Here is a 27511-nt window from a genome sequence, read left to right as displayed (position 1 = left end):
TTGCAGGTATAGACCTTGGTTTACAAAGTGAATTGAACATGTGCGAGAAACAGACAAATCTATGTTTTGTATAACATAATTGGAAACAGTTGCACATCTTTTTGCTGGTTGTGATATACTAAAGGCAAAAGGACTGTATACTGAAAGGCATAATAATGTGGCAAGACTGTTGCATTGGGGATTGTGCAAATGTTATAATACTGAAGTAGCTGAAAAGTACTGGAAATGTGAGCCAGGAAGGATAATAGAAAACGATGAAGTTTATATCTCATGGGATCAACCATTACCAACAGTTCCTAAACTAGATGCAAGAAAACCAGATCTAGTAGTCCATGAAAAGAAGACAAAAGTAACATTGATTATTGAAATCACTACACCTAATGACTACAGTGTCTTACATACGGAGAGACACAAAGTCATACAATACCAGGATTTGCAGGCAGAAACAAAGGCATTGTGGAAGAAAGATACCCAGACCCTTCCAGCAGTAGTAGCAATTAGTTTTATTTAACATTTCTTTACTTGGAAAGTTCGACTTGTAACTAAGCCAATTTTTAGTAGAAGCCTGGGTAAAAACATTCTGGATGTATGCCTTTTAACATGAAAGGAAAGCTGAGTGCCCAGAGGAGACGCACGCGAATGCAGGGAGGACATGCAGACTCTGCACAGAAGGCACACCTGTCGAGAATTGAACCAGAGAACGTCTTACTGTGAGGTGACAATGCTACCACTGTGACACCCTATATTGTAAATAAAATAAAAAAATTTACAGTCATACTTGGATATGATACTGATAAATATAACTCCATAAGAATTGCAGAAGGAGTCATTACAGGACATAGTGTGGGTGCTTTGAAGAGCACTTCTAACAGCAAAGATTGGAAACAATACTGATTTCATAAACTTTAATCATACTTTGGTTTAGGAATGGGGTCCATTCCAGTCTTGATAGTAGAAACCTAAAAGACTTGGAGAGATTAAAAAAAAGATATAAATGGAGAGATGAAATAAGCCAAAAAACAAGAGTGGTATTGCTGGAACTGAATTCATTGTTAATATTGATGAGTACCTTCAGATGGTGGGCCCTGTGTTTAGAAACTCTCACCATCAAGACACTGATGTATAAAGTGCATTTAAATATAATGGAAAAAAGTAGATAGAAAATGGTTACACGCGGCAAATTAGTGCCCAGTCTTGTATGCATTGGTTCCAGGACTTGAAACATTTCTGCCACAGGGTTAGCAGGTTGGGGTGAAGGTAGCACCTCTGTAGTAGAAGGAAGTAGTCCACCAAAGCCAAAAAAAAAAACTATTAACCCAAGTAAGAGGCACAGAGACAGTAAAGTGCACTGTTGAGGAAAGAAAAATATTATGTAATGCTACTGTTGTGCCAAAAAAAGAGAGAAAAGAAAAAGACTTGCACAAGGCAAGAAGACCAATTAAAAACTACAGATAATTTAGCATCCTTACTCCACCAGATCAGAAAAAAACACCTACATGAAGAAACTGAAAAGCAAGGAACAGAAGTAAAGTAGGAAAGGAACAAAAAATGGAGGTGATTTAATGTTATAGAAAGAAACACAGACATGGGAAGGAAAATGAGATTGGATACAGTATATTTATGTAGAGAAGGAAGTCAAAATCAGCACAAAAAATGCAGTTCTATAAAAATTAGAATACAAAGGTGGAATGTTCTGGGGGGGGGCAAGCTTTTCATGCCTGGGAGAAAGTCCTCAATCCCCCCATTTTGGGAGACACCCCTAACTTTTATTTATACCATCCCCATTGCTGCATAACAGTGGAGAAAGGGCAACACTATGCCTTCATTAAAAGTGACTGAGAGACAAGTCAGTGAGCTGTATTCGGTGTTATAAACGGCCCTTGGCATAGGAATAGTGGCAGAAATTAAACAAATAGAATTTGTGAGGTGAAGGCTTTAGTGTGGAAACTCTGACACAGGTAATATCACAACATGATATGCCAATAAGTTTGCAGGAGGAGGAACAACAGATAGGTTGTGTCTGAAGAAGATACACCACAGGGTGATACGCCGGAACCTTTTGTAGGAAACTTGCACAAAGTCCAGTTAGAACTGCACAGCAAAGGAAAGAGCAGGAAATGGCTAATACTCTGAGACTGACGATATTACTACATGATGGGCCCAGTTAGAATTGCATTGAATGGGGAAGAGCAGAAAACAGAGAGCAAAGAATGTGCGCTCAGTCTAAAAGAAAATGATCTAGGGAAGAGCTGCTTGATTTAACATACAGATGGATAGACATATTGAGATCAATAAAAGAAATAGATTACAGAAAGTGAATAAGACTCCGCATGATAGAGGTGTGGTAAACCAGGTGAACAGGACTATTAAGAGAAATTCAAGCATCATAGCAGAAATAAGTAGGATTTACTACCATGCAGCTGAGCTAGGAACAAATAGTGTTACCACAAAAAATGTAGTGCAGCAAAGGAAAGGAAGGGAGGAAATAAAATGTTACCCTGGAAGAACTGAATAGAGAAAACTGTAAAACAATTAAGACCAGCATTACTGTCAGAAAAATACAGAAAAGGGAACAGATCTAAAACCCTTACAAAGATAATTATGGTAAAATCAATGCATAGGATTAAGAGAGACTACGATTTATCATGTACTATTTCCAGTAATAAACTAAAAATATCAATGGAAGCAGCAGTACTTAAATGGCATGCAGATAAATGTAAAGAAATGTAGAAAATCTGGAATTCATTGATGACACAAAAATTATTTATAGAGAAATGAGAAGCAAAGCAAAAAGCAATAGAGACATTACAAAAAAAAGAAGAAATGGGTATTTATGAAGATCCTGTTTAACATAACTATTCTGACTGGATGAGACAGTTAAAAGAAATGAAGCTGGGAGATCTAAAATAAAAGATAGGACATGGGAGAAAGCTATGACCAGATAGGACATGGGAGAAAGCTATGACCAGAGAAATTAAAAGAAAACTAAGCTCATAAGTGGAAAACCATGGGTTCATATGCAGTGTCTAACTTTTGGCTAAAGGTATTAACATTTTTACACTAAGGTTTAACACAGTAAAATGACTTGTCTTCATATCACAAGCAGGAATTAATCTTCTTAACAAAAAAAAAAAAAAAACACACCTATTAACAGTTATATACTGGATTTGATGCATGGTTTGTAGCCATCTAGAAAAAAATTAAACATGACAGAACAAAAAGCTAATAAAAGAAAGTCATGTGGGACAAAGGATTATCTATTCTTAAATGTTTTTATAACAAATTTTACTACCAGATATCAGGCATTGTAATGGATACACCCATTGTGAATACTTATGCCAATTTGGTATTGGATAAATGGGAAAATCATTTTGTGTACAGCGCTTCAAATTATTACTCAGAAAAGGTGGCCTGCTTTAAACAATTTGTAGATGATGTGTTTTTTATTTGGGAGGGTGGGCAGGATGAAGCAGTTCAATTTGATGAATATTTGAATAGCGGTGCACACTTTATGATATTTTCTATGTCTGTTTCATCTACTAGAATTGTATTTTTGGATGTGGAGCTATTCTTCAATGGATGTGACATACAAACATCTATGCATAAGAAAGCTGTACATAGAAACAAATATTTATACTTTGAGTATGCATTTGCCACACATCTGTAAGGGAATTGTCAAAGGACAGTTTTTACGTAACAGCAGGTTAAATACCAATATTGTTGGGTGCATTGCACAAATGAATGAAATGATTAATGAATTTAGAAATAGAGGCTACGATGAAACACTACTAAGTAATGTGAGTACTGATATTCTAGGGATGAGAGAGACCAAGGTAAGCCATATTATAGTGATGAAATGTCCAATAATGGACAAATGGTTTTATTTGATTATGATAATAAATTACGATATTTCACTACATGTAGTAGATGTACAAATGGTGTAAAGAAAATTATAATAGATAATTGGGACATAAACTATACCAAAGCTACAGAATATTGTAGGTAACAAACCTACGTTTGCTTACTACAATTATTCTAGTTTAAAACAAATGCTATGTTATAAAGGCACTAGATATGCCTTTATGTCTAAACAGCCACATAAAATGGGTACTTACCCATGCTATAACTGTTGTTGCTGCTCTAGTATTACTAGTGATCAGGCTTTTACATACCCTATTACAAAGAAAGTACATGTCCTTAAATGTTCTGCTACATGTACTTTAATGTTATATACCTTGCAACCTACAAGGTATGTCCTAGTTTTTACATGGGTAAATCAGTAAGACATCTAAAGGACAGAATAATTGAACATAGATCAGAGAATAAAATGCATCAGCAAAATGTATTGGTGATAATGGCCCAATGTATGTTTTTAACTTAGGGGTGATTGACATGGTATATAAAATTTTGGGGGGGGGGGGGAGTGATATAAATAATAAACTTGAAATTAAAGAATGAGTGGATTATACGACTACAAGCTGACCACCCAACAGGTATTAGCCAAGCTACAAGACTTAAACCAATTCTTAAATGTAAGCAGTATTGCTTAAAATAAGATGTCATTCTTTGTATGAGTAATTGTATGTTAATTGTTTAATTGAATATTGTGTATGATTGGCTGTGCTTTTATGAGACTGAGCTTTTAAATGAAATGTATTGAACTGTTTTAATTTGAACTGAGGAAGGGTTTGTTAACCTGAAAGCTTTGCTTTAGTTTATTAAATGTGTATATTCAGTACACTGCTGAGTTACTTTTTATACTATTCTTAAATAACGCCATAACAGGAAACAGTAAAAATGGGGAGAATCTGAGTAAGGAAAGGGCAGCTTACAAAACAAACATTCAACAGCATCCCACATTCAGTGTAAAGGGGTGCTTACAGATGTACAAGATGTACCCTACATTTAGCAGTTACATTGCAGTGACTGTAAAACAGTGGAAAACACTTTGTAACTGGGCCTTCATAGAGGACAAATTATTGTCAGGGATAAAAGTTCAAAGGGGGATATTCCAGGGTGATTCTGTGTCATCACTGCCATTTTGTCTTGTCCTTAACCTATTACTCTTTTTTTCTTAATAGACTTTGGTATAGTTGCAGTTTAACTTCAAAAAACAAATTTTTTCAAAGACATTTCATCTACTTTTTGTAGATGTTATTAAATGATATAGCTCATCAGATGGGGATATGAAAACTGAAACATCAAGAAAGTATCAACTTAGTACAACAATCCGATGTAAATGAACGTGAACAGGAGGGAATGTACTGTTTGGGAATAGATGAAGGGTCAACAGTAAAACACAGACAAATGAGGACAAACCTTAGGAAGGAATACTTCAGAAGAGTACAGCTTATACTGAAAACTGCCTTAATGTATAGTTTGTACATCTAATAATAAAGTTCAAGTTATAAATCAATATACTGTTCCTGTTCTAATTTACAGATTTGGTATAACTGACTGGCCCAAAAAACTGAGGTAAGGCAAACAAGAAAACTGCTCCATGCTTATAAAATGATATATATAAAAAATTGCATTGCATGATTGTATATCCCTCAATGTGAAGGAGGTATGGGCCTCCTAGAAATTTACTACATGTACTTGGTATTCAAATTTGATGCTAATGCCTTTGTTCCTGTTTTTAGTGCCCACAGGCTGAAATGTATGCATCGTAGGAACAACAGGGCTAAAATGTCAGTCATACTTGAATATGTTGCCAGTACACGTAACCTGATCTGAACTGTACAAGGAGTCCTTTCTTCCTACAATGTGGTGCTAAGAGGAGCACTTTGTGCAGACATAAAGACTGAAGCAAAACTAATTTCATAAGCTTTAGTCACATTATTCATTTCTCCTTTCCACTTCTCTTTCATTGTCACAGAATTATGGAAGGTTGGTCTGCTTTAAACTAATGTAAATATTTTACATTACACTCTGCTTGTTTACAGGCAGTCCCTGGGTTAAGGACAAGATCCATTTTTTTAGTCTGTCTTTAAATCAGATTTGTATGCAAGTTGAAACACGTACATATGGTTCTTATTAAATGTCACTTAGGCAAATGTTTGCCTCAGTCTAGTACTTATTTTACTTTTCTTTATATGTAAAACAATTTAGGAACACTTCCAGATAAAATATTAAACATAGTACTGTATACTGTAGCTATGCTTCCTTACTTCCTGTCAACATATCTGGTTTAAGGCATCTTTTTATTAAATGCAGTGTTTATGAGAACTTTTTTCTCACACACACACACACACACAAACCAAATCTCTCACCTCTACAGATTTTTGCCTCCTATTTTTGGCCCATATTTCATAAAATTGTGATTGACTAGCAAATGCAGTGGCAAATAATTAAAGACTGAAGTTAGAAAATAATGACAGACATTTGAGTTTCAGAATTCATACCCTTAAGAAAATGTATGCTAATGCAAAACCTGCTATTGTATCAACTTTCTAAGTTTGTAAGAGCAAAATATTTATTAAAAGTGTCCTTATTCTGGGGCATTTGAAACACTTTTATTTATGACTTTGTCCAAATGTCTTGCTCTAAGATGTTTAGAGGCATCACACACACACACACACAAGTCATTTAAAATATGCTCCTATTGTGAGCCTTTGTCACCTGTTAATTTTAGGCGTATCCAGATTCCTTGATCTAAGAGGAGAGATACAAAAACCCATACCTCTCAACTGTACAGATTTTGCCTCATATTTTTACCTGTTTCTCATTAAGTTGTGGATGTTCATCATGTTTCACTGTTGCAGTCATTACACTTGGGTTATCCTGCTGGCAGGCTACCCGCAGTCGGCCTGAATTCCAAAGTCCTGGTCTGGCATCGGTTGCTTTCGCCTCTTCCCTGACATGAGTGTGCCAGGGGTATATAAGATGCAGCCGATGCCATTTTCTTCAGTGTTTCTTGCCGTGCGGTGCCCGAAACAAAAGCAGTTCGCAAATGCCAGTCAGCTGACTCCTGAGATTTTCGAAATTGAATTTCAGATCCGAAGTTTTCAATAAAGCTAAGTACCACATTGGGGAAACTTTTTCTTGCTCCAGACCGATGTCAGTAAAAGTTGACAATTATATTTCTTGTGGGAAGCAAATACCTCATAAGGATTTTCATTCTCACCGTATTCCTTGCCTAGGCCTTGACCACGACGTTGCTAGTTGTCGGTTTTGTGCTAGATTCAACCAATGCACTATTAAGCGTCTGTTCGATTTTGCTTTACATTACTTTGGCCAAAGGTTTAACTATATAATGCCGTCGGAGCAACCAATGACCGGAGTTCATAAAAAGCACAAGGACAAAGAAAAGGACAGGCATCCGAGGTCCAAAACAGACGACGAAGCCTCTTCTAGGCCAGTCGCTGGTTCTCAGTGAGGCGCTTTCGCAGCCCCTGACACCCACTACCTCAAAGCCACACACCTCTTTCTCCTCCCACGTTTACACAACTAGGCCTCTGGAAACTCAAGGTATTAGGCCTACGGAAACTATTCCGTCAGATGGATCCAGAGCAGCTGAGCAGGCATTGGCTTCTGAGGGTGTTTTCAGACCACTTCGAAGGCAAAGTCTGAAACACCTTTAAAGACAAATTTAAGTACAGCATTTTCCTGGACAGTCATCCATGCCTAGGAAACAGATGCTTAAAATGTCCGAGGACCTAATTATTTTGATCAGGGGTTCCCATCCCCCTCCTGATAAAAGGCCTAGGCAAGACACTGACTATGAGTCCTCTGACCAGGTTTCTATTTCTTCTAATTCCTCTTCAGAACAGGGATATTCCCTTCCTCCCTATGAGGACTCTGATGCTGAAGAATCTATCCCTTCAGCCTCTCCTGCTGAGAACCACTCTTTTGGGGAAACCCTGCACACCATGAGGGAGCATTTCCATTGGGAGAGCCAGAATTATTCAGAATCCAAGAAAAGACTCCGAGACTTTCTTTTATTGCCTCAGCACAGACCTCTTGCTATCCCTCCTGTGCTAGACATTGTAGATGATGTATTTTCTGAATCCAGTCTGTCTCCTGATTTTTTACCACCTGCACCAGTTCAGCCAGATAGGTACTACAGGGTTCCAGACTCACATACATTTCTTTATAAAAACTCTGCTGCTGATCCAGAAACTATTTCTCAGGGTCCCAAAGGGGTCAAGGCTTCCACTGCAAAAAACCCTGTTCCCTCTGATAGGGATTGTAGAGCACTGGACAGGTGGGGGAAAAAGTTTACACCTGTGCTACTTTAGCTGTAAGGGCTTTAAACTGCCAGTTTCACATGCTTAAATATCAACAATACCTACTGTCTCTGCTAAAACAGAAAATGTTGACAAGCTCTGAATGTCCTGAAAACAAGGAAATGCAGGATGTATTGCATGCAGCTGAAAAAGTGGGAAAGCATACTTTGCAATGTGGTTTTGATTCACTAGAGGCTTCTTGCAGGGCCTCCACTGCCTCTCCTACCCAAGGTACTCCTAAAGGTCAGACAACAGATGCCAAAAATGATTCTGATTGCCCCAGACTGGCCACGCCAGCACTGGTACCCAATCCTAAAGAGCTTATCTCAAGGCCCAGCCTGGACTTTACCTCAAATTCCTCATCTTCTGACCCAACAAAACAATCAGATCCTACACAGCCAACTCAGAACTTTAAATCTGGCTGCATGGCGAGTAATATAACCACTCAGAACACACCTCTCTCTAAAGCAGTTATGGATGTCATTTTAGAAGCCAGGAGGCCCAGCACCAGAAAATCTTATACAGAAAAATAGAAGAGATTCTGTGCTTGGAAGCAGGCACAATGACTTGAACCGCTTGTTCCAAATATTCCTCAGATTTTACAATACCTAACTGAGATGCTGAACAAAGGCCTATCCTTCTCATCAATTAAGATCCATGCCTCTGCCATTTCAGCTCATTACAATACGGAACCTCCTATTTTTTCACACCCACTGCAAAGACAGTACCTCAGAGGGACCAAAAACATAAGACCCCAAGGAGAGCACCGATACCTTCATGGGACCTCAACTTTGTCTTGGAAAAGCTCACACTGCCTCCTTTTGAGCCAGCCAGTACAGCCAAGATAAAATTCTTATCATGGAAAACTGCTCTGCTCCTAGCAATAACTTCAGCAAGAAGAGTCTCAGAGTTACAGGCATTAATGACAGTGGAACCTTTTATCATTTTCCATCCAGACAGGGTTTCTCTATTGACAAACCCAACATTTATGCCAAAGGTAGTATCCAGTGTGGCTCTTAACCAAACCATTCATTTGCCAACTTTTATCCAAATCCCCAGAATAAAGGGGAGAGACTTCTGCACTCTTTGGTCATACACAGGCAGCTATGCTTATACTTGGACAAAACTAAGGCTTTCAGAATGTCTGAGCAACTTTTTGTGGCATATGCTGCAGGATCACAAGGAAAGGCTATCTCAAAGCAGACTATTTCCAAATGGATAGGACACTGCATTCGCTTCTGCTGTGTACAGCATGGCAAATCAGTACCGAAGAATGTTAGGCCACACTCGACCAGGGCAGCAGCCACATCAGCAGCCTTTCTCAGAGGGGTACCAACCAAAGAAACTTTGGAGGCTGCAACTTAGACTTCAGTGCACATTTTTACCAAGCACTATCTCTTACATCTTTACTCTAAATCCAGAGCAGGCTTTGCCACTGCAGTTCTGCAGGGCCTCATAGCCACTTCTAATCCTATTTAGACCCAGCCGCCCAACCTCAGCTTTGGGATTCAACCCAAGTGTAATGACTGCAACAGTGAAACACAATGAAGATAGTACAGTTGTGTACCTGCCATAAATGTAGATGTTCGAGTGTATTCACTGTTGCAGTCCAGGTTACCCACCCACCAATCCCCTTTTTTTGCTGGGACTTATCTGTACTTCTCTATCCTATACAACCTATGTGGTGTATTTGCTTGTAGATGAAGGTATTGTTTATTTTAGTGTATGTTTTTTATAAGCAATGTGTATAGCCTACTTTCTTGGGGGCACCTGACATCTGGGGCAAGAAAAACTGAAGAAAATGTCGGAGGCTGCATCTTATATACCCCTGGCACACTGATGTCAGGGAAGAGGCGATAGCAACTGACCCCGGACCAGGACTTTGGAATTCAGGCCGACTGAGGGTAGCTTGCCAGCAGGATAACCCAAGTGTAATGACTGCAACAGTGAATACACTCAAACATCTACATTTATGGCAGGTACACAACTGTACTTTTTGTAGCAAATCATTGAGGGTTATATTCAGAAAATAGTGGCAGTTGTTTGAGTTTCAGACAGGGCAGAAAATTCATGCTAATGCAAAACCTTTTCTATGTACTTTCTAAGTTTGTAAGAGAAATATTTACAAAGTGTCCCTATTTTGAGGGCTTTGTCCCCATTATTTAGAGCTTTGTCCAAATTTCTTGCTGTAAGATGTTGAGAGATATGGGTGAAATATGAAGTCCTCTGATACACATACAAACACACACATCGTACTTCTCAACCTCTTTGGGAAATCACGACAAAGCCATAAATAATGGGGGAACAAAGACCACAAAATAGGGACACTTTTTAAATATTCCTCTTACAAACTTAGAAAGTTGATAGAATAACAGGTTTTGCAATTAGCAAGAATTTTCAGAAGGGTATGAGGTCTGCAATTCAAATGTCTGGCATTGTTTTCTGAATTTAATCCTCAATAATGTACCAGTGATTTGTCAGAAAAACACAATTTTATGAGAAGTAGACCATATAAAACTCTGGGCATTCTGAGACAGTCTGGATAGTTGAGAGGTATGAACACAGATACACACACACACACCCCTTACCTAGTCCATAACTAACCCCCTCCCCATATGGAGCCACCCAACTCTTAACTACTGCCATGGGATCACTCGCTTGCTTTCACTTCACTCTGTCTTTCTCTCACACACAGTCACTTCCTCATTCATACCTGCATTCACTCACACACCACTCACTCTCTCCTGATCGGTCACACACACAGTCACTTCCTCATTCATACCTGCATTCACGCACACACCACTCACTCTCTCCTGATCTGTCACACACACAGTTACTTCCTCATTCATACCTGCATTCACTCACACACCACTCACTCTCTCCTGATCTGTCACACACACACAGTCACTTCCTCATTCATACCTGCATTCACGCACACACCATTCACTCTCTCCTGATCTGTCACACACACAGTTACTTCCTAATTCATACCTGCATTCCCTCACACATCGCTCTCACTCACTCCTGATCTTTCCCTCACACATCGCTCTCACTCACTCCTGATCTGTCACACACAGTCACTTCCTCATTCATACCTGCATTCACGCACACACCACTCACTCTCTCCTGATCTGTCACACACACAGTTACTTCCTCATTCATACCTGCATTCACTCACACATCAATCACTCTCTCCATCTGTCACACACACAGTCACTTCCTCATTCATACCTGCATTCACTCACACATCGCTCTCACTCCTGATCTGTTACACACACAGTTGCTTCCTCATTCACACCTGCATTCACTCACACATCACTCTCACTCTCTTCTGATCTGTCACACACACAGTCACTTCCTCATTCATACCTGCATTCATGCACACACCACTCACTCTCTCCTAATCTGTCATGTGCACACAGTTACTTCCTCATTCATACCTGCATTCACTCACATGTCGCTCTCACTCTCTCCTGATCTGTCACACACACACACAGTTACTTCCTCATTCATATCTGCATTCACTCACACACCACTCACTCTGTCCTGATCTGTCACGCGCACACAGTTACTTCCTCATTCATACCTGCATTCACTTACACATTGCTCTCACTCTCTCCTCATCTGTAAAACAGACAGTTACTTCCTCATTCATGCGTACAGTCACACACACTGCTCAATCTCTCACACACACAAATTTGTGCAACTTTAAGGATTTATTTTTTCACTGTATTTCCAGCATTGTGGTAATCACTTCATACCTATGGGTTGTCCGCATGTCAGATGTCCATAACCCGGGGACTGACTGTACTGTTGTGTGTGTCTTGTTTTCTATATAACTAATTTAAACTATTTTGTTATTGTTACATTTGCCATTTTGTGTGAAATGATTTGTATTTTACTTGGGCTGAGCATGAAATTGGTTAATACTGATCAGTGCAGCACCCTGGTAAACAAAATACACACACAACCTTCTAAACTGGCTACATTATTGTCAGGGTATTAGAAATGCTAAACGCATGGGGGAAGTTAAAAAAAAGGATGCATACTGAGAGATTAAATCAGCATGCAGGAAAAGACTGCAGGAACGGAATTCATCCTCAAACCATGATGAGCACCTACCGTTTGTGTGCTTCTTTGTAAAATCTTGCAAGATGATACTGATATTTACATTATTTGCATTAAGTATCGTGGAAGAAGATCAGAAATAATAAGGAAGACTGAGTGTATAGGTCCCAGGATAACAAGAAAGTGGCCAATCATGGAATGGGTAATGTGGCCCAAATCTGGAAAAAATAAGACAGTGTAAAATCCTCTGAAGATAAAAACATTGGATATGTAGGATCAGACCATGCTACTAGTAGTCCCCTCCACTACTGCAGATGAAACCTGAACTTTACAACAACAGTTATCCAATGATTGCTGTTAGTTTCTGTATTTGTTAATCACAGCAGTATCCTGATCTGTAGCAACCTTTTTTGTGGTTTATCCCAGAGTTATAAATTAAAACAAGCTTTGCATACAGTCACATAAGTTCTTTAAAAAGGGAACTTGTGTAACAGCAAGATGTACAAATACAGCAGTAGAGATGATAAAATGGCTAGCTGAAGATAAAAAGCAGATTAGGTATGGCTTCATTTATGCTCAAAACCACATTTTCACTTAGATGTTCTGTAGCAGGAGTAAGAAAGAAACAGAGAAATGTTTTGCTCTAGGAAAAATGCAAATTTTGTGGATAAAAATTTAAGACCATAGATAGAACATATAACAAAATAATACGTAGATAACGAAATAGTTGATCATCTGCGAGAAAAAGTGACTAGAGTAATACTGTTAGAAAAAGAACAAATAGAGAATATGAAAATCTAAATGGAACAATTGTTGCCTCAGCAGAGAAATTAGGCTAGCTGTCCTGGCAGGCTATTTTAAGCCTAGCCAATTTCCCTTTTTGTGCTAGAAATAAGCTATTCCATTTAGTTAGAGATTGACCTTACCCATCCAGGGGGCAATAATTATACATTATGTTTAATTCTAAATATATATTAATTATATATAACCCTTCTTAATATACTAACCTTCAAAATTCTAAGATGTGGAATACTGCCCATTGTTCAAACATAAACTCCAAATCAGGGAACAAAGTTAATCCGTAAGGAACACACAATAACATGCACTCACATTGACCAGAACTAGATATAAACTAGCCATAGGAGAAAAAGCCCTCTCTAGCATAGAACCAGCAACATGCAACCAGCTACCTACTGATATAAGAAACATAGACATTTTAAGGATTCAAGAAAAAAATGCAGACAGCACCTACAAAATAAATCTACATGCACATGCTAGGTCTGCAGCTTATAGTGGCAGATAATCACTTGTGTATGAATGTTTATTCTTTTTCATAATGTAACTATTATATATTTCTTACTATGCAGTCTTTCTGCAACTGCTTTGTTGTTTGTCTTTTTGGCTTTTCCTGGTTTGGTCTGCTGTTTTGAACTCTGTTCCGCTAATGATTAGCAGTAGATTTTTCTGGTGCTGAGTTGCCAGCCCGACGCCCAACCTTCAGCAAAGGCATGCTCATTCATGCATGTCTTTCGGAGGCCAATCGACTGTGGGGAGGGCATGCAGACTCCACACAGAAGGCACTCCAGCCGAGAATTGAACAGGAGAGCCTCTTGCTGTGAGGCAACAATGCTACCACTGTACCACAGCGGCTTACTTTCTGCAACTGCATTATTCTTCGGAATTATACTACCGTACAATGTTTTAGATGTACTATTGAAGCTGGGTCATGGCTCAACAGGGTCAAGAGACCAGCCCACCTACCTGGTCACCAAATTGCAAAATAGGTAAATGAAATCAGTTTAAAAGTGCTTTCACGTCAATGGGTATGTTTAAAAAAAATAATGTTTACTGATCTATGTTTTAAACAACCTTATTGAATCATCACATTTTAAAGACTGATATGAGTGCAAATTTATTAAAAGAAAAACATAATATTTCCACTGATATTTTCATGTAGTATGTTTGATTTCTACAATTTTCACTCACTCCAACATTTTATAAATTGTTCATTTCCTGTCTTTCCTTTAATCTCCTTCTTCCTCAAGAACATTTTTCTGTATATATTCTTGTCACAAAATTATCTTTGTTTATGTAATTTACTCCCTACCTTTTGTAAAGTCCTCACCTCTAGTTCTTTTATCCCACGTATGATTTTCAGTACTTCAGTTACAGATGGTTTAGATCTCAGTTTTCATTTTCTAACACTTGCCTTTTCTTGGCTGCACTGTCAGTTCCTGTGTGCTCTTAGTTTTGTAACTGTTGCAGCAGGTACCATGATAATAGTCCTGCTTGAACAGCCTAACAGGAGGCTGTGATGATATAAAGTCAGTTTGTTTTCATCTCAGTTTTATTCTGTGAAAAGTAGTTCTGCAAGAAGCTACAGAATATGGGATATTGATTGGCAGTCATCCAATGCTGTGCTCATTAAGTAGATCACTGCATTTATTTTCTTTTAATTAGTTCAAAAATGCAGTAGACCCCTGTTAGAGTAAAGTATTTTCTGTTTTGTCTGTGCCTGGCTCATGAAATGTGAAGTTGTCTACATTGTACCAAATTCATCCTGAGAATGATCTATCAAAGTCTGGAATCTCTCTGGGAATATCTAGCCCAAAAGAAGGAGCATGCCTGGTTTCATTGCAGCATGATGTCCTTCAAGGCATCTGCCAGCCAACATTTAAAATGCAAGCACAGAGAAACTCCAGGAAACCAATGACAATCATATTGAATCTGAAAGCTTATTTAGGACTGTTGGCACAGAGGCTGATGAGGGGCATTCATAGACCCTGTTCTCAGCATTAGTTGTGGCTGTTGCTTCTGGTGTGACTCCTTTGGAGGCTGCTACTTCTTCAGCTTTAGGTACTTTAGGAATGTAACTGATAAGCTCACTGGCCTCTCATGAGAAAAGGGGAGGGTGATATTCCTTCACTGTTCTTTGAGAAGAGATTCCTGGAGACTATATTGAGGTGTTCAATGCCTGCCCATGACTCACAGGCCCAAAGCACAGAAGCAGAAACCAATGATCATTAGCTTACCTGAGCACAGGCGAACAGCTTCTTGATCCAGCACAGAACCCACATTTTAACTAAGACCTTTGCCATTTTCCCCAGGATTTCATAAGATTTTTGAAATGTTATTTATTTATTTTGTATGTATGTAGTTATCCTTCTCTCCTTTGTTAACCAGTTAAGTCCCAGTAGGCTAGTAGACTGTTTTCAGGGGAGACCCAATATGGTAGTTATACTAGCTAGGAGAAATTTGACAAAGGACATTGGGAAATTCCCCTACTATTTTTTTTTTTGGATCAAACTACTAGCAGCAGAAGGCTACTACTTGGCTGAGAAACTTCCAGTATGGCAGATGATAGCTCTCACAAAGCTGAGAATGCTGTAGGGTCTGTGGAGCCCTACTCATTAAGTAACCTGTAAGGCACATAAACATGAGGGGTGCATGTGGAAGGCTTAGCCAGACTTACAAAGGCCAGCAGATAAATGTACAGGATACGTTTGATATGGTTGTCTAGGCGTATAAAGGATTTAGTGGTCATTAGTAAATACCTATGAGCCTAATACAGAGAGAACAGATGCAATTGTCTCCATTAGTTCTGATTGCTATGTCACTATATCAGGTTGCATTTCCCGACCATGTTCCAGATACATGGCAACGTGGACATAAGGACATAAGTGTTTTATTTCTTAGTGTCTGTACAATTGCATGTCATTTCAAATGTCATTTTATTGTGAGCAATTCATTAAAGAGGGAGGATGTAGAGCAATATGTATGTATGTATGTATGTATATCTTTAAGAAGCTTTCCACAGGCTTGCACATGTGTATAAATAAAGAGCATGTGTGAGCCTGGCTGCATTTTTGTAGTAAGCTTTTGAGATGGAAGCATTGATGTCTGTATAGTCTATAAGTTAATCAGTTTATTTGTATTTTGTACTGCTGCTATCCATTAATCCACGGTGGTGGTGCTGCGGTAGCATTGTCGCCTCACACTAAGATGCTGTCCGGTTCGAATCTCAGCAAGAGCGTCTTCTGCATGGAGACATGCGTGAATGGGAATACCTTCGTTGAAGGTTGTGCATCAGGGCTGGTACCTCGGCTCATAAAAACCAACTACCAATCATTAGCAGACTGGAGTTCCGCTGTGGCAACCCCTAACCGGGAAAAGCCGAAAGACACAACAACTGCTGCTATCCATTCTGATGTGCTTCTATGTAATAAAGCATATAAACAAACTGCCCGTCCTGTTTGTCTTCAGTTGTATACCAAGACGAATGACAGTGCTCATCAGGGTTCAACTCTGATCCACTACTGGTTATACTGGTGATGGACTACTTTAACATACAGGACAGAGGGGACAGATCAACAAAATTGCTGTATGCAGATGATGTGGTATTACAAGCAGACAGCAAATTGTAGAGGAATGGAATGCAAAACTTAAGACACACAGTACGAAGTTGATGACAGCTAAGATGTCATGGAAACTGGGGAAATCAGAATAAGCTGAAAATGTATATATCAGGAAAAACATTAAAACAGGTTAACAGTCAGTATCTGGGAGAGGTGGGATAGGAGAAAGGAAGTCTGAATGAGTCCAATAGTGAGAGGGGTTGCAGTTAATAAGCTTGATGTAGTGTGTGACAAAAGAATGTCAAAGGTGCTAAAAAGTAAGATGTACAAAACGGTGGTGCAACCAGTACTACTGCATTATACAGAAAACTAGACAGTAAAGGTAGAGCAGGTGAGGAACCTAGAGGTGATAAAGATGAAGGGCATGAGATGGGTGATAGGATGCACATTGTGGAACTGAAAAAGGAATGGGGACATCCGAGCAGATACCCAAGTAGCTACAATTACAGAAAATATCAAAGAAAAGACATTATGGTGGTGTGGGAAAGAAAAGATGGGTGAACCAGCCCACAGGCAAATCCAGTGATATACCAGCTGAGTCCGACATGAAAAAAGAAACTACTGGAAACCAGGGCAGAGTGAGCTGCAATCCTTTAATAATTCCAAACCATTTTCAAGGTACACAGAGTGAGCTGAAATCCTTTAATAATTCCAAACCATTTTCTAGGTACACAGAGTGAGCTGAAATCCTTTAATAATTCCAAACCATTTTCAAGGTACACAGAGTGAGCTGAAATCCTTTAATAATTCCAAACCATTTCCTGGTACACAGAGTGAACTAAAATCCTTTAGTGGTTCCAAGCAATTTCCAGATATGCAAGTAAAAACTTTTGTCCAGAGGGCTTCCTCAGTGCAGATAACCAAGTAGCTTCTATCACAGAAAATATCAAAGAGAAGAGATTATGGTTGTTTGGGTGCATGAGCAGGAAACCAGAAGAAAACCTGGTGAAGACTAGGGAGAGGCAGGAAGACGGTAAGAGGAAAGGATGTTGTCCAGCAAAGAGATGGATAGATTGTGTGACAGAAGACCAATGACATGACAGACTTGACCATCAAGGAAGGTAGGATACTGGCAATGAATTGAGAGATATGGTGGCAGTGATGCAACACCCTGACCCCTCTAGAAAGTAGGGAAAAGGGAATGATGGTGGGAAATGACACATGTTCAGGGTTATGGATTCTGATAAGATGTGAGGAAATAAAAATATTAGATGTGATCGTAGTAGTAACTGGTATGGTGATAATATGTGATATGTAATTCTTGGAGGCTATAGGAGAACTTCATTGCATTACATTTTCCCTTAGCTGTGGTCTGTTCTCTAGTGGGACATTTTTACCATTGTGCTTCTCTATCAGTCAATGGATCAGTACAGCCTCTGAGCTAGTCTCTCTAGTTCTTCTCATCTAATTTAGTGGTCTACCCCCTCACAGGATCCTCAACTGGTCATTTGTAGTTCATTCCTGTAGCAACCACATCTTTTTACATAGCACTATGGAAGGATAATACCCCACCATTTCTCCTGCCTACCTGATTGAATTAGGCATCCTGAGGCAATATAGCAATTGTTTCATGTACACTGACAACCCACTTCTCTTACGATACTCAAACTCATCAGAAAATCTCCAAAGTATTACAAAACATTTAAAGAGTAATAGTTTTACAGACATTAAAAATAATACAAAAACAAATAGAGTTTAAATATTTATACCAAATTAGACAGTATTGAGTAGATGCAAGTTCTATGACAATGATTTAACAGTTAGAGAAATGTTAGCCTGTTTATAGAGAAATTAAAGGTCAGTTAGTATAACACAAACAGGAATTGCAATACAAAGTGAGAGAAAAGCAGGCGTATGGTGTATTTAGAGAGAAAGCCTGGAGAAAAACTGATAGAAGTAAGGAGGTGAGTGAAGAGGGGAAAATAAGGAGATGTAAAGCAGGAGTAGGTATTTGTCCATAGTTTCCTGGATATAGTTTATCCTGGTGTTGAGCAAGAATGTCACAGATAACTTTTGGCTAGAAAGCCTTTCAGAATGAGTTTCAAGGATGGGAGGGAGGGTATTGACCTGATAGAGATGAGGAGTTCCAGGCCTTAGCAACATTGTACAAAATACAGACAATACTCAGCGGATTGGTGGACTGACAGGAGATTTTGGTCACCGGATGATAATGACTGATTAAGAGCATAGTTATGTGGAATGTTATTTAGTGCTGGGCAAGCAGATGGATTCTGGATAATTTTATAGGTAGTAAGAAGTGCTGTGAATGTATTAGTTGATGGGGTAGTTCTAACCAGAGACAGAGCCTTGTGGTAAACCAGTGGTGACTGGGAGTTATGGAGAGAAGGTGGATTTCCATTTTACTGACTGACACCTGTAAGACAGGTAGGTTTTGAACTGTGGAAGAGTGGTCTGAGAGTGACCTAATGAGGACATCTGAAGTAGATGTTTGCTGTGACAAACTGTGCTGGAGGCTTTATAGATAAATCTAGAAATAAGGAGGAGACTAGTTTGCCATTATCTCCTTTATTGACAGTATCTGTATATGTTAGCAGTGCAGTGTTAGTATGGGAAGGATGGAAGCCATGTTGTGTGGGAGATAGGAGTTCTTCCTGTAGCAGGAGGTTAGCAATTGTTTTTGAATACATTTATCAAGTATACTGTGGGGATAAGACTGACATAGGTTTAGAGTTAGTAGTGTTTTTTGAATTTCTTCATTTGTGCAGAGGGAAAATATGTGACTTTTTGTAGAGAGGAAACATGGGATTCCTGGACTGACCTATTTATAAGGATTGAGACAGGGCAGGCAATGCAATCAGGTAATATTGTGAGGTATTCTCTTGGAAGGTCATCAGCTGGTTTGAGTTTGTTTAAGAGATGTTTTATATAGGATGTGGGCACAGGTTTGAAGGTGAAAGCAGATGTGATGATATGTGGCCACTGAGCAGGGTTGGGATTAGATGTTGAGGAATCCTTGGTTACATATGCTACACTACCTATGAAATAAGAGTTGAGTTGTATTGTCATTTCAAGTGATAACTTATTGGGAAAGGGGTTATGGTTGAATTTATGGCCAGGATGCAAGATTTTTTTAATGGCTGTCCAGAATTTTCTAGGGTTGTTTTACTATTATTCTGATAGTATTATGCTATAGTTTTTTTTGCCTTTATTAATTTGCTTTTTAGTTTGACAAAGCATTCAGAAGTTTTCAACATATTGAGGTGTTTTATATTTTTTCCATTCTTTCTACACTTTTCTCTATCCTGCATTAAAATTCTGCTCTTTCTGGACACACAGAATGCATTATTTGTTTTTAGTCTCTTCCTTCTAAGAAATGCAAGGCTTTTTAGGATATTCAGGAAAGTTGTATTGAATTCATTTACAGAATCATCCAGGTGGAGGATTTCTAGGAAGTTCCAGTTAATAGATGATAGGTTAGTAATGAACATTTCTGGTTTAAACTTGGAAAGGTTAGGTGTATTTCTTGTGGAATTGTTATGGATATCCAGTGTAGGATATCTTCCAAAATATCTGGATTGTCACCAGGAGGGATGTAAAGAACAGCAGTACATGCTTGTTTAAAGTTGTTTAATTTCAAGAAATTACAAGAAGCTCTACTGAATTGAATTTTGTTATTGGTTTCTTGCAGGGGAAATATGGTAGTTGTTGGGAAATATTAAGGCAATACATCACCGTTCCTCTTTATCTGGTCATTATGGATGATATTGTAGATGGGAGATGTAATTTTGGAGTTGTTTATGATGAATTTAAGCAAAATGTCATTTACAGTGAGAATATCAGGTTTATATTGAGTATGTTCATAGGTTCATAGGTCTGTACTAGGCTAATGGCCATGGAGCCTTTGCAAGCCTAGCCCATAGATGTGCACTGGCATTGTGCCACCCGACATTAGTTCCCTGCACTTCTATCATGTAGAACCACTCGAGTGATCCCCAGGGTAAACTTTCTATCACCCATCCACTCATCAAGATTTCTCTTGAAGAGGTACAATGAGGTGCTCTGCTTCACATGTATGGGAAGTTTATTCCAGAGCATGTGCAATCTCTGGGTGAGGAGCCTGTCCCTCCAGCATGTTCTGTTGATTGCGGTAATGAGGTTGAGGTTGCTGGTGTGGGTGGTGTAGAGGGATAGAGATTTCTTTAGATGTAGTATTTCTAACAGAGCTGGGTCAGACATGGCTTTGTAAGTCAAGCAGGGATCACCTCTAAGTAGGCAATATGAGGCAGAGAATAGATGGAGTCATTTGAGTCTGTTTGTGTGAGACATGTGTTTAATGCTTAGGATCCTCTTTGTGAGGTACTTCTGTGACCTCTCCAGCTGTTGCAGGTGTCTAGTGAGGTACATGCCAAATGGGGCATTATACTCAATGACTGGTCTAATGAGTGACGAGTAGAGACAGACGATGACCTCTTTCTTCCTGGATGCTGCAAAACCCTTGGTAATGAGATGTGCCACATAGAAGGACTTTCTGACCGCAGTGACAATGTAGTGGTCGAAGGAGAGGTTGCTGTCAACCTGCATCCCCATATCTCTTATAATGCCTTAAGTGTTCAGTGGGATTTCATCAATGTGGTAATTAATGGGAACTGAGTTTTTACCAAAGGGGATGATGACACATTTTTTGACATTAAGCTAAAGACCATGGTTTCAGTACCAGTCATTGGTCTCAGTGAGGTACATATGTATGATGTCTGCATTACCTGGGGAGTTAATAGTGGCTCCCAGCTTGCAGTCATCTGCAAACTTGATACGTCAGACTCCCTTTGTGTTGGCCTGGACTTCTGAGAAATAGATGTCAAAAAGGAGAGGACCTAGGACTGATTCCTGTTGGACTCTACTCGGGACTGATTGGCAGTCTGGCTTGGAGTCTGCTACTTTCACATTGTGTGTTTTATCTGTGAGACAATTTGCAACCCACCTGGTGATATAGGGGGTTGATACCTAGTTTGGTGAGTTTATCAATAATTCCCAAGTGAGGAATGGTATCAAAGGCCTTGGCCAGATTGAGTTAGGCTATATGCACTGCCTTACCTTTATCCCCAGCCCTGGTGACTGACTCAAAAAAGCCAACTGGTTGAGCAGGTATGATCTCTCTTTCACAAGGCCAAATTGTGTGGTGTCTAGAGTTTGAAGATTTCCTATATCTTTGTTAAAAAGGTCCATGATGATGCGCTCCATAGCGTTACATATCAGACTCGTCAGACTGATGGGGTGACAATTTCCAGAGTCTGTAGTCACTCAACTTTATGGAGAGGGATGACTGTAGCAGTGCGCCATTCGATAGGGACAAAGCCTGAGATGAGGCTGTGACTGAAGAGTTCAACTGCCAGTTCACTTTTTAGTTCATGTAGAACACAGCCAGGAATATTATTGGGTCCCATGGAAGCTGTATTCTTGGCCTTGGACAATACAGCTTTAACCTGTGCTGCAGTAATGCTGAGTCCCTGGCATTCTTCCGGTATTGTGATTGGTCCTTTGGGGGGAGGGGTACATTTGACACTGAATCTGTCGGCCAGTATGTTGGCAATATCTGTTGGATCAGTATAGGCGGTACCATTGTGCAGTAACTCAGAGCAAATCTGGGTATTGCTGTGGAGGTTTTTGATATAACTGTAGAAGTTTCTTCGTTCTGTTGTAGAGTTTATTAATGGCAGGGGACATCCACATTGGCTTCCTTTTTCAGAGGAGAGTGTCTTGGTTCTGTTGGGTATGGCTAGTTCCATGCATTTATGTACATGTTTGTACAGTGCATTGGTGTATGATTCGGCAGTCATGCAGCTATTTTTCATTGGCATGGGTGCTGTGAAGTTATCCACCTCTGTTTTTAGGAGCCCAAAGTCAGCTTTGGATAAATTTTTCAAGGTGGTTACCTTTGTGTGTGTGTGTGTGTGTGTGTGTGTGTGTGTGTGTGTGTGATGTTGATTTCCATGGTGATTAGTTTATGATCGGATCTTACCAGGGAGGGATTGACTATTGGTGTAGCACAACAGTCACCCATGTTATTAATAACCAGGTCAAGGATGTTGCTTCCTCTAGTGGTGGTCAGAATGAGCTGGTCCAGGGCATTGGAACTGATGAATTCCAGGAAGTGTATTGGTGCTTGAGTAGTTTTCCCAGTTGATGAAGGGGTAGTTAAAGTCTCCTAATATGATAGTGTTGGGTTGGACCTACTTATAACTCTTAACTGAGATATATAAGTATCCTGTTTTTTTTTTCAATTATACTAATTATTGTTTCTAGCAATTTATATATAGCACTTTTTATTGCCTGCTGCTTAGTTTTTGAGTGTATTTTATTGCTATTAACTAATCTTCACAGGTAACTGATTTGTTTACAGTTAAAAGCATTCTGTATATTTACAAATCTTTATCTGTTTAAAAACTTTAATTTTGTGTATTGGCTTTCTGTAGTGCTTACTGTCTGTAGGCTAATAGCTTTAGTATTTGTCCTAGTTCAGAATTGCTGGCTCTGGACTTGTTTGCTTATACAGTGATTGTTCAAAGCAGTGGTGGCTGGTAACTTCAAATCAAAGGGGGGCTGCAGGAGACAGCTGAATTGGTGGGGTCAATGGGAAGGGGTGTGGTCAACTCGAAAGGGAAGGAGCTATGCTCAAAACCACAAAAACTAACTAAATACACTGCCCTGGGTGCCAAACCATAATTATGAGAGTCCAATCAAGATAAAATGAAGTGTAGAAGAATAAAAATATTTCAATGCATTGGCTGCATGACAGCTTACTTAATATCTAGATGGAAACAAAAAGGTTGTGAGGCATGAAAAAATAAATTACTTTTTAAATACATTAATGGAATGCCAGTCAAAATCAAGTATAAGAAAAACAAGCAGCACTCAACTCAAACCACTTCTTGTACTGCAGTTCTAATTATAATATATATTCAGCTTTATTAAAGTACCAAGTAACATGCTGAAAGTACAAATCTCTGATGCCCCCACTTGTAAAAATGTTTCTTATCCAAAAAAAGACCTGCTGCCTGACAACTATCTACTTGTTTCATGGGGAAAACATGATCAAAGTAAAAAATGAAAAGCAAACAAGAAATAAGCTCAAGATACATTGCTTAAAAGGATTACTGTACAGGTTATGGACCACATGATTGGCATTCTGTTTAGTTTACGGGTAAAGCCTGCAGAGATGACTGGAAGTCTCCAAGTGTATTGAGCTTCTTAAAATAATGTAATCCTGTCTTTTATTACAAATACTGTCATATGCATTTCAATACCCAAGGCTTATACATTATCTAGTTAAGTATTCTCTACATAGCAACAACAGAAAGGCTTTCAATGTTGGCAATTCTTTAACAGTATGCTTATTAAAGCTTACTTGTATCTTGCGATCTCAGCCAAGCTTACCTGATGGTCATTAAAGTATTGCTACTTAAACACATAGCAACAGGCAGCATAAATCGTACAAAAAATGACAGAAACCAGACCTTTCTGCAAAAAATCAAGGACAGATGAAAAGCCACTCTAGTACTTGTGTCTACCTTGGATGGGGGGGGGGTACTCTGCACATTTACACTGCATAACTACTCCTTGCCTTGCTGCGACACATCCAGAGTCACTACATGGGGGAGTGGGGTGCAACAAGTATGTCACAATTTGAAATGTCTCTGGCTGACTGTGATGGCCCTGACACATTTGTCATACCTCTCAAACTCAGAGCAAGAAATCTGGACAAAGCCATACAAAGAAGTGGGACAAAGGCCCAAAAATAAGGACAATTTTTAAATATTGCTCTTATAAACTTAGAAAGATAATAGAATAGGTATTGCATTAGTATGAATTTTCTGAAGGGTATGAAATCTGAAACTCAAGTGTCTGTCATTATTTTCTAATTTCAGTTTTTAATGATTTGTCACTAATTTGCCAAAAAAGCAATTTTGAAAAATGGACCAAAAATGTGATGTCAAAATATAAAATAGCCACACAGTACAGCTGGGAACCTGTCAAAGAAGGGACACTTTAATATTAGTACTGCTAACTTGAGCAGCTGACAAAATAAAAGAATCTGCATGCATTTCTGAAAGAAAAGTAATATATAACTCTTATTACAGTTATTTCTTAATTGTAAACCCTCCATGTTTTCTTCCAAAATTGCTATTTTGCGGAGGGATTATTAGGGGGAAGAGCAACATTTTGAGCCAAAATCAGGGGCAGTTGAGAGGTTTGGCTATGCCTAATTCTATAAAGCAATTTATTTGCATGTACCTCTCAACCTGTTAATGCAATAAATCTGGACAAAAGGCAAAATATATTGGAGGAACATATAAACAGTACTAAAACTTGCTCTTGTATAAACTGAGACAGTTGATAGAACAGGTCTTACTTTAGCATGCATTTTTTCTGAAGGTTATGAAGTCTGAAACTCAGTGTGTCATTATTTAGTGGCTTGATTCCGAAATGATTTTGCCAGAAAACCACAAATTTTATGAGGAACAAACCAAAAATAAGAAGCAAAAATCTATTCATTCTTTGAAAATCTGGACAGTTGGGAGGTATAGTTCAGCTGGGGCTGTCTTTAAGTTTGCCGCCCTTCCCCCTCACAAAATCATGGAGCCTCCCCCTGCAGCCATTCCAATGATCCATTACTTGGCTATTTCACTCCATGTACCATAAACACTAATGTGCATCCTGATTTACTTCTATGATGATTTGGACTTCATTTGAAAGTTTTATTTTGTATTTTACAGCACAAACACTAAGACATCTGCTAAACAAACTTAGCATTAGAACTTATCTGCCCTTGAAACTCACATTCATTGAAACAGCATTGAAACCCACATTCAAAGAAAATACATTTTACCAGTGGCAGATAAAGATTAATTCTGGGCTGTTTTCAAATCATAGGCCCCTTGCATATAAAACGTACATGTGCTCTTTGATACACCTTCCTATTGTTTTGAATATTTTTCCAGTAAACAATGAAATAAAATGCATGCACCAATAATGACAAAACTGCCCAGTTCAGAACATTTCCATCATAAGTCTTCTCAAACTTCTACAGTCCACCATTATCAGTAAATATGCACAATTCTACAGTCCACCATTATTTATTTATTTTATTTATTTTACATTTGTTGACCGGGCTAGTCTAACTGGATACATGTCTATTTTCAGTAGAGACCCGGGGAGAAAAGCTCCAAGCAGCAATAATGACAACAATGCAGTAAAATTAAAATTAAAATTGGTACAATGTTTACATTAAAAGATAGGGTTAAGCAGAGTTATTTAGAAACATTTAGGCTAGAATAAAATACTATGAATAGAAACAAAAAAAAAAAGAAATTTTTTTTTTTGAGAAAGAGCAGGAGAGGGCAAGAGATATCAGTCAGGGTTAAAGCAGGGGCCAAGCCAGTGGGATTTAAGACTTATACTTATATTCTACTTATAAAGTAGAGTAGAAGTAAGGTAGGAAAGTTCAAAAGGAAGATGGTTCCAGCTCTTTCCTACGGTGTTTGTGAAGTGTGAGTCCCCAGCTTTGTTGTTGGATTTAATGGAAGAGATTTGAAGTTTATTTGCTGAATGTAGGGTTGCAAGGTTTTTGTAAGGGGAGATGAGATTAGTGAGTATAGGGGTGTGCTTGGGGTAGTAGAGTATCTTATGGGGGATAACAAGTTGTTGAAAAAGTAGTTGGTTTTGTAGTTCTAACCAATCCAGTTGTTTGAGGTTGTGGCAATGATGAGTTCTATATGGGGTACCAGTAGCAAATCTGGCTACCTTATTATAGCTGGTGGAGAGTTTGGAAAGGTTGGTTTTAGAAAGATTAGTATATATAGCAGAAGCATAGAACAGGGTAGAGATTAGGTGGGTTTGGGCTATAGTGATTCTGGCTGCAGGGGTAAGGAAGGATTTGATTTTGTATAAGGTCCCTAGTTTTTTGTTTACAGTCTTTATAGTGGGATTAATATGGTCATTGTAGCTAAGGTTGTTTATTGTAACACCTAGAAGACGGGTTGTAGTATCAGGGGATATGATAGTTCCTTTGTTAGAGGTTAATGTGAAGTGCAGCTGAGGTGACTTGTGAGGAGGAGAAAAGAGCAATAATTTAGTTTTCTTGGGGTTGAGAAGAAGGCAGTGTTTCGTGAACCAGTTCTCAACACTGTTAAATACTGTTTGGGTGAGGCACTGGAGAGAGGTTATGGACTTGGCTGAACAAATTAAGGTGGAGTCATCTGCATACTGTATACAGGTGGCTTGAGAAATACTAGTATGTAGATCATTGATAAACAAAGAAAATAGAAGTGGTCCTAGAATAGAGCCCTGTGGTACTCCAATGTTTACAGAGAGGGATGAAGAAATATTATGATTCCAGAGAACTGCTTGCTGTCTCTCTTGCAGATAGGATATAAACCATTGTAATGCTTGTGGGTCAAGTGATTGGGCTTTTAGAATGTTGATAAGTACGGTATGGTTCACCATATCAAATGCTTTTGAGAGGTCTATGAAAAGAGCAGAAGAAAAGTAGTTATTATTACAATTTTTGTTTATAGAGTCTGAGGAGGATAGCAGGGCAGTTGTTGTGCTATGGTAGGGCCTAAAACCATGTTGGCAATTGGCAAGTAGATTATTTTGTAGTAGGTGGTCAAGCAGTTGTCGGTGTATACATTTCTTCATTATTTTAGCTAATGGAGAGAGTAAGGCAATAGGCTGAAAGTTAGAAAGCTCAGTTGAAGACCCACCTTTGTGTAAAGGGATTATATGGGAGATCTTCCATAGAGAAGGGATTTTGCTTTTTGAAATTGTTCTATTTATAAGTAT

General features: G+C 38.8%; 1 pseudogene; it reads left to right on the top strand.

Moving 5' to 3' along the window:
* LOC122814424 overlaps positions 1-27511 on the top strand; it is a 652984-nt pseudogene that overhangs the window by 366815 nt on the left and 258658 nt on the right.

Source organism: Protopterus annectens, chromosome 10.part0 (assembly GCF_019279795.1).
Source record: "Protopterus annectens isolate FY-2018-M chromosome 10.part0, PAN1.0, whole genome shotgun sequence".
Classification (NCBI taxonomy): domain Eukaryota; kingdom Metazoa; phylum Chordata; order Ceratodontiformes; family Protopteridae; genus Protopterus; species Protopterus annectens.
The sequence above is the reverse complement of the archived record's forward strand: the minus strand, read 5'-3'. Positions and strand labels throughout refer to the sequence as shown.